At 35.1% G+C, this 10062-nt stretch overlaps 1 non-coding gene across 1 annotated transcript; it reads left to right on the forward strand.

Moving 5' to 3' along the window:
- Positions 1-3285: 3285 nt before the first annotated feature.
- Positions 3286-3392, forward strand: LOC112511888. The gene has a single exon (XR_003069143.1). It is a non-coding gene; the product is annotated as a small nucleolar RNA R71 (small nucleolar RNA).
- Positions 3393-10062: the final 6670 nt, after the last annotated feature.

Here is a 10062-nt window from a genome sequence, read left to right on the forward strand (position 1 = left end):
TTTACCTTTGTCTTTGCACCCAGAACTCAAAGGAGTTCCTTCAAGATGACTCTCAGTAAAAGAAGAGGACTGAGAGGAAGAAGTGTTAGGAATAAAAGAGACGAAAGTACCAAATTTAAGCATAGACCTGTCTTTAGCACATTCTTCTTGATCATAGGAGAATCCTAGACCAGTCGTTTTCTTGGCCGGGATCTGAGCGTTAATGATCTCAGAGGCCTTAAGGGAAGCTTTGCACCACCCTTCAATGGTAGCTTTCTCAGCCTTGAGTTCAGCGATTGCTCGCTCACACTCAGCGATAGCTTTCTCACGTTCAACAGTGATGGCTTGGTTTACAATAACCTGATCTTTAAGATTTTCCTCAACAGAGGTTAGTTCTTTGATCTTAGAATGGCAAATCTTCAATTGCTCTTGAAGATCAATGTTAAGCATTTCAGCTTTTGATTTGCCATTGAGAGCATTGTAAAGGTTAACCGTCAGCGTATCCAGTGCAGAAAGACTAGAAGAGGAAAAGGGTTCCTTCAGGAAGCATACTTGAGTAGAAGAAGAAGAAGGTGATGGCTCAGAGGATGTAGATGCTTCAGAAGATCCTTCATTTGCATCTATAGCCATCATGCAGACGTAGGCTTTATCCTCTTCATCCGAAGATGACTCATCGAATGATTCATCCTAGTCATGCTCTTCAGCAATAARGCCTTTACCCTTTCACTGGATGTTCTTCATCTTCTTGTACTTCTCCTTCAGTTTTAAGTACTTTTCATCTTTGGTCCTGAAGGAGGAAGGAGCTTTAGAAGATGGCATCGCAGTCTTCTTTAATCTACATTCACCTGTAAAATGTTCGGGCCGGTGACAAATGTAGCAGACAGCTGAAGCCTTGTCTATTCTTTCAGACTTTGGCTTCTCCCTGAAGGATAGCTGAGGAGATCTGCGAAAGTTGCTCTTACTGGCGAACCTCCTAAATGACTTAGTCAGGAGTGCCAGGGACTCATCAAAATCTGTTAAATCAGATTCTGGAATGTCCTCAGAAGAATCTATCTCCGTGATAACCACGGGAGGAAGAGAAGAAACAAAAGGGGTAAAAGTTTCAACTGAAGAAGCTTCAGAGATCAAAGCTAAAGGAGAGCTTTTCATTTCCCTGGATTCTTTTACAATATTCTTTTTCAGTTGACGAGATTGCTCATGGTTAAGCAGAATCTCGTATAAAGTAGAAAGAGAAAGAGTGGACATGTCATTTGACATCTTGAGACACATGAAAAAGGTGTCCCAAGACTCAGGAAGGCATTCTAGAAACTTAGTCAAGGTTTCAGAATTAGAATATTCCCTGCCGACAGCCCTAAGATCAATAAGAAGGCAGTTAAATCTTTGATGTACTTCAGACAGCGTCTCAGACTTTCCACAGAGAAAGTTTTCATATTGTCTTACTAGATTGATCTTTCTAGTCTCCTGAACCTGAGTGGTTCATTCATATTGGACACAGAATGTATCCCATACGGATTTAGAAGTTTTGAGTTTCATCACTAAGTGATAAATCTCATCAGGAAGAGACATAGCTATTATAGACTGAGCACGCGTGTCTATAGCTATCTTCTTCTTGTCCTCATTGCTTCACTGATGTGGAAGCTTTGGAATCTGCCGTTCAGGAATCGCGACAGTCATAGCTGTTGCTGGAACAGCCGGAGCAATAGCAAATGGAATATATGGTCCATTTTCTATGTAATATGGAATTTCAGGATCCACACCTTTCAGAAAGAGGGACATCCGGTTCTTCCGGAGACTAAAGTTGTCACGGACAAACTGGGGAGGTTTGGCAAGAGAGCCATTATCTTTTGTGTGTGTGTGTTTGTTATTTGTAAAGCCATTTGTAAGCAGTAAAATTATCTAAAAAGAGATAAACTAATATAGAAAATAGCTAAACACAAGGAAAGAAAGAAAATACTACTCTGATACCACTTGTTGGTCCCATAAGGGTCTATAAGAAGAGAAACAGTTTGTAGAAGGGGGGGGGGGATAAATACAAACACAATATTTTCAAATTTAAAATATATATATTGATAGAGAAGATCAATACAGATTTTACAAGATTGTTTGCGGAAAGATAAGGTGATAAAAAACATATCTAAACAATCTTTGGTTACACACAAAGCTTTAGCAAATACAAGAAAAGAAGTTTCTATAAGGAAGATCCTTTACTTAATCTAGAAAATGCTTGAAGTAAGAATTAGGGCTAAAGAGAGAGTTGCGCGCTCTCTGCATGGAGAAGAAACTCTTCTATTTATACCCAGTGCATTAAATGTTCATTTAATGCAATAAAGTAGGGTTAGAGAGCGTGTCAAGCTTTAAGTGGAAGACTTTTCCTTTGCCACAGTAAATAGTACAAAAGCACTATTCATGAGCAAACATCCTTACCTAAAGTTGGTGGACAAAGAGTCGACTAATCGGCTCCGTATCGTACTAACTTTCGTAGGGGAATGAGTTTTGTCCTTTGTGTGCATAAGGACAAGACAATAATAATCGTGCTAAGCAAACTTTTTTTGATCGCTGAATGCTGGAATGACCTGAAGGTCTCATCATCATTCGCTGAAGTTTGAGCAATCTTCACACATATGTAGACAGACTTGTAATCGCTGAATACAACTTCAGATCACGTACTCGTCAGTCTCTAATCTTCAGTTTCAGTCTTCGATGGTTGCTGAAGGTTTTTTGGTGTGAGTGTTGTCTTCTTGAAGTATTGTTATCTCTGATAGATTTACAATGCAAGTTCTTCAGCGATCACTGAACATACTCAGTGAAGATCGCTGGAACTGAAAATACAAAAACACAAATACAACGTATAAGTGAAAAGGGATTATCATCAAATCACAGAGAGAGAGAGGATCAACAGTTTGTTGTGCACAAAGTTCACATATTCAAAGTTAAAGTTGCATTGGTCAAAAGTATGACCTTCACCACAATATACACATTGGACAGGCAAAGCTTCAGAAACGACTGCAGTGGCAACAGTATTAGCAGCAGGGACAACTAAGTTTTTCAACAAGCTAGTCATGGCTATTAGTTATGTTGTAAGAGAAGTATAAGGATCTATTTCATGAATGCATGTTGTCTTTCTAGGTACTATTGCTCTAGGATCTGCCCTGTGACCATTGTTATTAGAATTTTTTTCTCCAAAATATCAAAACCATCATTATAGGTACTAGAAGTAAAGGCTCCACCTGTAGTAGCATCTAACATTTGTTTAGCAGTGGTATCAAGATCATTGTAAAATGTTTTTCTAGTTGTATGCAGTAGGATATGCCATGATGTGGGCATTTCCTTAGTAATTCCTTGTACCTTTCCTAAGCATCAGGAACTACTTCATCATCCATTTTTCTAAAGAGATAAATTTCATTTCTGAACTTAGCACTCCTGGTTGGGGGAAAATACTTTTTTTAACAACTTCTCAATCATCTCATTCCATGTGGTGACTGAGTCTGGTTGCAAAGAGTTGTACCACACTTTGGCTCTGTCTCTTAATGAAAAGGGAAATAACTTCATCCTTAAGGCTTCATCAGAAATTCCATTAAGATGAAAAGAGTGAGTGACTTCCATAAAAGATCTAAGATGCAAATGAGGATCCACAAATGGTAATCCAACATATTGAGCATTTGTTTGTAACATGTGAAATATGATGAGCTTAAATTCAAAGTGGTTACCATCAATAGTGGGCCTACGTATTCCAGGACGTAATTGATTTAACATTGGAATAGTATAGTCCATGATGGCACCAATCCTTGAATTTGCAAGCCTAAAAACCTCCTCCTCAGGATTGGGTATTGGATCAGGTTCGACTTGAGCCATTTCAGGAGTAGCTGGAATAGGCAACAAATTTCTTTGTGCCCTTCTTCTTCTTCTAAAGGTTCTTTCAATGTCCGCATCTAACTCAAAAATATACCCGTGAGGTATCTTTGGCATAAACCACTAAAAATGAACACTTGATGGTAGAAAAATCAAATTTTAAAGTAACTTAAAGAAAAACTCTTTTTCGCTTAAATCTCCGGCAATGGCGCCAAGAACTTGGTGTGGATGAATCTATATGCTCAAAAGGCTATAATAACAAGTAAATTATGCAAGTATACATGGCTTACAAATGTCGTCCAAAGCGAGTAATAATGGTAAGTAATACCAGATATCGTTCCACAAAGATTTAATATGCAAAGTGAGACACAAAAGTTAACTTTAAAGTAAGATTTCAGAAATGGGTTTTTGGAAGCAATAAAACTTCAGAGAGAAAATATCTTTGCAAGAGTTGGTAATCAAATATTGAAATGAAGTAATAATTAAAAGATAATATAGATGCAAGATCAAGTTGGATTTCAGCAACGAAGTGTAATGAATATTCCTCTACAAATAGCATTTTACAACATTACTAGATTGAACAGCCTTCCAAGGAAGTGCAGATTAGACCATATGTTGGAAGTGTACTTAGTGATGTATCAATCCCAAACTAGTACAGATCTTGCATTTCTTTCCACATATTTTGCAACCCATAAGATTACGGTGACTCTTTATAGCCTCTATAACACACTTAGTAAAAATATTTGCATTGTCTTAATTTTAAGTCCAACTCCTCTTAATAAAATAACATGTATCAATTTGTCAAAGATTACCAGATAAAATATTGATACCACTTGTGAATAGTAAAATAAATTGATATGAACGAGCAAACATTAACTAACATTTGGCATAATCTCACAACTTTCACTTACACCTATAATAAGGTATTTAGCCTAGCATGACTAAATGTAAGTGCTTAAAAGTAAATGACATAAATGGAAATGATTGAATGTAAATGACGTAAAAGTAAAGTCAACAAGAAAAGTAAAGAAAGTTGGAAAGGTTGCTATAGCAACTGACACTAACGAAGAACACTGAAAAATACTTAGAAATTAGTAACAAGTAGAAAGGAACCAAAGCTTTATGAAGCTTTGTATCCGGTGACAATTGTTTTCAAAGGTCACACACTTAATTGTTCAAAGGATTACCCCCATATATATACTATCATGAGGGAATCAAAAAGGTACGAAAGGGTAATACCCATTGGTTAATTACCAATGGGTAAAAGAAAGGTGCCTTTAGTACAAGATGCTTTAGTACAAAAGGTTGAGGCATCTTGCAAGACCATCTAAATCGGTTGCCAGTAGTACTAGGAGATGCCTTTCTTCAAAACTTTGACATTTCAAATTATTCAACGAGATTGAGCCTGTTGTGCCAATATCCAGCGTCCATTGTTGCAACAAGGTATGCACCTGCTACAACAGTGCTTATGTCAGCATTATACTCACCAAACTCATAAAACATTACCATTCCTGCATCCTAAGCAACTAAAATGACAACTTAAAATGACTTAATACTAGAAATTTGATAGAAAATTTGAAGAGTGAAAATAAAATTTTTAACACATAATGAGATTGATAATAAAACAACACCATAGCTATGCATAAGTATATGTGTGATTTAATCCTTCCACTTATTTCCATAGGCCAAGAGCCAGACTTCCTATTGTTAGACATCTACCAATAGCTAAAAATCAGAATCATCAGGACTTTTATTGGTTTTCTTCTTTGGAGGTTCAGTGCATTCTTTCTTCAATTATTCAAGTTGTTCTTGTTATGCACAAACAATGTATATGCTATGCATCTTTGATCTTTTCTGCTTTGACTTGAACATTTTGTACTCTATGCAAAAGTTTTGAGCTTTGAGTTGTAGCTACCGTCTTTTGGACTTTTGTTGCATACTAGTACATATAGTGCATACACTCCCTTGCAAGATCTATACTAGTTTGGGATTTATGCATCACCAAATGCACTTTCACATATGGTCTAATTTTCACTTCCTTGGAAGGTCGTTCAATCCAGTAGTGTTGTAAAAAGCAATTTGTAGAAATATATTCATTACACTATGTTGCTGAAATCCAACTTGATCTTGCATCCATACTATCTTTTAGCCTAGCATGACTGAGTTAAGTTCTTAAAAGTAAATGACATAAATGGAATGACTGAATATAAATGACGTAAAAGTAAACTCAGCAAGAAAAGTAAAGAAAGCTGGAAAGGTTGTTGTAACAATTGACAGTAATTAATAACACTAAAAAGTACTTGCAAATTAGTAAGAAGTAAAAAGGAACCAAAGCTTTATGAAGCTTTGTTCCTGATGACAATTGCTTCCAAAGGTCACACACTTAATTGTTCAAAAGATTACCCCCATATATATAATACCATAAGGAATCAAAAAGTTACAAAAGGGTAATACCCATTGGTTAATAACTAATGGGTAAAAGAAAGGTGCCTTTAGTACAAGATGCTTTAATACAAAAGGTTGAGGCATCTTGTAGGACCACCTAAATCGGTTGCCAGTAGTACTAGGAGATGCATTTCTTTGAAACTTTGACTTTTCAAATTATTCAACGAGATTGAGCCTGTTGTGCCAATATCTAGTGTACAGTGCTGCAACAACGTATGCACCTGCTACAACGATGCTTGTGTCAACATTATACTCACCAAACTCATAAAACATCACCATTCCTGCACCCTAGCTCCACTAAATGCAAAACCATAAAGTAAGAAAAAAAGACTCAATATTGGATTGGGAAAGCTTTAAAATGAAGTGAAAGAAAGACATAATCGGGTGCTAAAGTCGCACTTATTACACCCGCTCACTTATTACACCCCCACACTTAAACTGTTGTTTGACCCCAAGCAACTAAAATGACAACTTAAAATGACTCAATACTAGAAATTTGAAAGAAAATTTGAACGGTGAAAATAAAAAAAATTAACACATAATGAGATTGATAACAAAACAACACCATAGACATGCATAATTCTGTGTGTGATTCAATCCTTCCACTTATTTTCATAGGCCAAGAGTCGGATATCCTATTGTTAGACATCTACCAATTGCTAAAAACCAGAATCATCACGACTTTTATTGGTTTTCTTCTTTGGAGGCTCAGTGCATTCTTTCTTCAATTATTTAATATGTTTTTGTTATGCACAAATAGTGTATATGCTATGTATATTTGATCTTTTCTACTTTGACTTGAACGTTTTGTACTCTATGCAAAAGTTTTGAGCTTTGAGTTTTTAGCTACTGTCGTTTGGACTTCTGTTGCATACTCGTACATATAGTGCATACACTCCCTTGCAAGAGCTGTACTAGTTTGGGATTGATGCATCACCAAGTGCACTTCCAACATATGGTCTAATCTCCACTTCCTTGGAAGGCCGTTGATAAGTATCAACTTATTTGATACTTGTACACTTTTTCTTACTTTATTTACTCATTTTATTTTCCCAAAATTCTGCAAATTGAGTCTTTTTGTTTTATTTTTCTATCTTTTTTTTATATTGGAGCTAAGTTGATATGATAAAATGTTTATTTCTTGGATATGTGCTGATTTTTGGAAAAAGAGTCATGTTAATAGGTGTTTGGCTGAAGCATGCTACAGTATGTGCTGCAGGATGATTCTAGGGGCACTTTTGAGAATAGAACGAGGAATCTTTTGATGTCCAATCCTCCTTTTTGGCAGCCCATCTCCTGCAGCTTTAAAGATCTTATGGTACAGATTTAATATCTGATTTTTGACTAATTTTTAGGTAGCATTGCTTTACCCATTGGACAATGCAAAAAGTTGGGTAAAAGCTTCATCTTTTGGTCCTTGTCTTCCCTTCTCCTACTATAGAAAGGGGGGAGGCTTGGCATTGTAGAAGTAAGAAATCTAGCAAGTAATTTTTGAGAAACAATCTAGTAAGAAACTTGAAGTAATTTTGTAAGTTACTTTGGATGTTGAAAGTTCTCTTGGGTATAAAATAGTGTTTGGAAGTATTTTATTTTCTCTTTATATTTAAGTTTTCTTTATAATTCCTCTTTACATTTATTTCTTCTACTTTCTTTTATTCTCTTATGCTCTACTTATTATGTTTTATTATTTATGCAATTAATTTATTATTTCAAGTATTTTAAGTCTCTTTTATAATTCATCTTAGCATTTATTTTTTCTACTTTTTTTCTTTTTTTATGCTTTACTTATCATGCTTATTTATTTATGCAATTAATTTTATTATTTCAAGTATGGTAGGCTAAAAATATAGCTTGAGTGTTGGGTGATGTTAAGAGAAACACCGATTCCGTTGTAGAAATATAAATGATAAATCTTTACAACTACGTCATTCAAGTTTTTATTGCAAAAACATCATCCATGGACAAGTTGATCACTTGTTTAAAAGTGTTAAAGTGTGTTGGATTTAGAGATAAACCAACAAGCACACGTCAACTTGAATTATATGGAAGTAGGCTCGAGAGAGCTACTTAGAATCGAGGAGACTCGTTTTCACTCCACTTAGCTTATAAAAGGAATAGTTTGAGCCAATGTCGAGACCCAGCCTTGCATAGAGATATGAAGACTTTATTTATGACTGTGTGACATTCTACATCTCGAGAGAGTACCTGAAATAAGCTATTAGTTGTAAAGATAAGTTATTTATAAATCATATTATAGAATCATGTTGTAGCATGTTGTCTACTTAAAAATCGGTTTAATATCTAACAAATCCCTACACCCTAAGCTCTCTTTTATTACTTGTTCACAACAGTAGTGTTTAACCAACTCACCACAAATATTTCTTCGAATTCACCATCTGAAATCATATCTTTATTTAGACTATTAAAACGAACTTTTATTCCTTTTTCTCTGTGGACGATATTCAGTATTTTTACCACTTTATTACTTGTAAAAAAATGATAGTGGATTGATAAGTGTATACTTGCACTAGTCTCCATTTGCTAACAGTCCGAGAGATTTATTTTATATAATTCTCGTAACAGCCATTCAATCCAGTAGTGTTGTAAAAAGATATTTGTAGAAAAGAGAGAAAAATGATGCTTCAAAAAATGATAAATTTCCTTGCACATCATTTGAAAGTGATTGGGTAGAAAAGAAAATGGACAAATGTGTATCAGAAGAACGTTCGTGATACCTTAAAAACTTTTAATGACGTCATAAAAATATGACTGTTCATTATTCTTTTTCTTTTAAAACATTTTGATCTCTGAATATGGAAAGATTTCAGTGATAGTTTTAAGTTTCTTTTAAAACAAAGGATCACTGAATAGGGAAAGATTTCAGTGATAGAGAAGGAAACACTGAATCATCACTTTCAAAACATTTTAAATACTGAATAAGAAAAGATTCAGTGATGGTTTTAAGTTTTGAGAGATAGAAGAGATAAGTAGACATACCTTAGAGAGAAAGATGCATTTGCTTAAGAGTTCAGTGATAGATTAGAAACACTGAACCGTTTCACTTTGTACCACTGAGTATTGCTTAGAGATGATAGAATTAATCCTCAGAGTTCAACATTCCAAGTTCGTTGATTAAAATATTAAATCTTGTTTCATCAAGAGGCTTTGTAAACATATCAGCTAGTTGGTACTCAATGGTTACGAAGTGAAGTTCAATATTATCATTCATAACATGATCTCTGATAAAATGATATCTGATCTCAATATTTTGGCCTTAGAGTGGAGTACAGGGTTGTTTGCAATTGTAATGGCACTGGTGTTATCGCAATAGATAGGGATCTTAGAAAGCTGAAGATCATAATCACTGAGCTGGTTTTTCATCCAAATGATTTGGGCACAACAGCTTTCAGCGGCTGCATATTCAGCTTCTGCAGTTAATGTGGATACATAGTTTTTCTTTTTGCTTGTCCATCTCATCAGCTTCCCACTTAAAAGCTGGCAGCCTCTAGTGGTGCTTTTCCTATCAATATTGCAACCTGCAATATCACTATCTGCATAACCGATTATGTCAAAACCTGAGTCTTTGGGATACCTGATACGTACTAAGTATTTAGTATGTAAAGTACCTTTTTAGTCTCTTTTAGATAGGTTATTTTGCTTTCATATCCCAAGTTTGAGTCATTTTATCTCTTTTATTTGTTTGTAAGCTAAAATGAATGTGGAACCTGTGTTTAGTGGATTTTGATCAAATTTGATCTTGTTTTGGACAGATTGAAGCTAGCGGATGCT

This window comes from Cynara cardunculus, assembly GCF_001531365.2.
Source record: "Cynara cardunculus var. scolymus isolate 2C chromosome LG 4, CcrdV1, whole genome shotgun sequence".
NCBI lineage: Eukaryota > Viridiplantae > Streptophyta > Magnoliopsida > Asterales > Asteraceae > Cynara > Cynara cardunculus.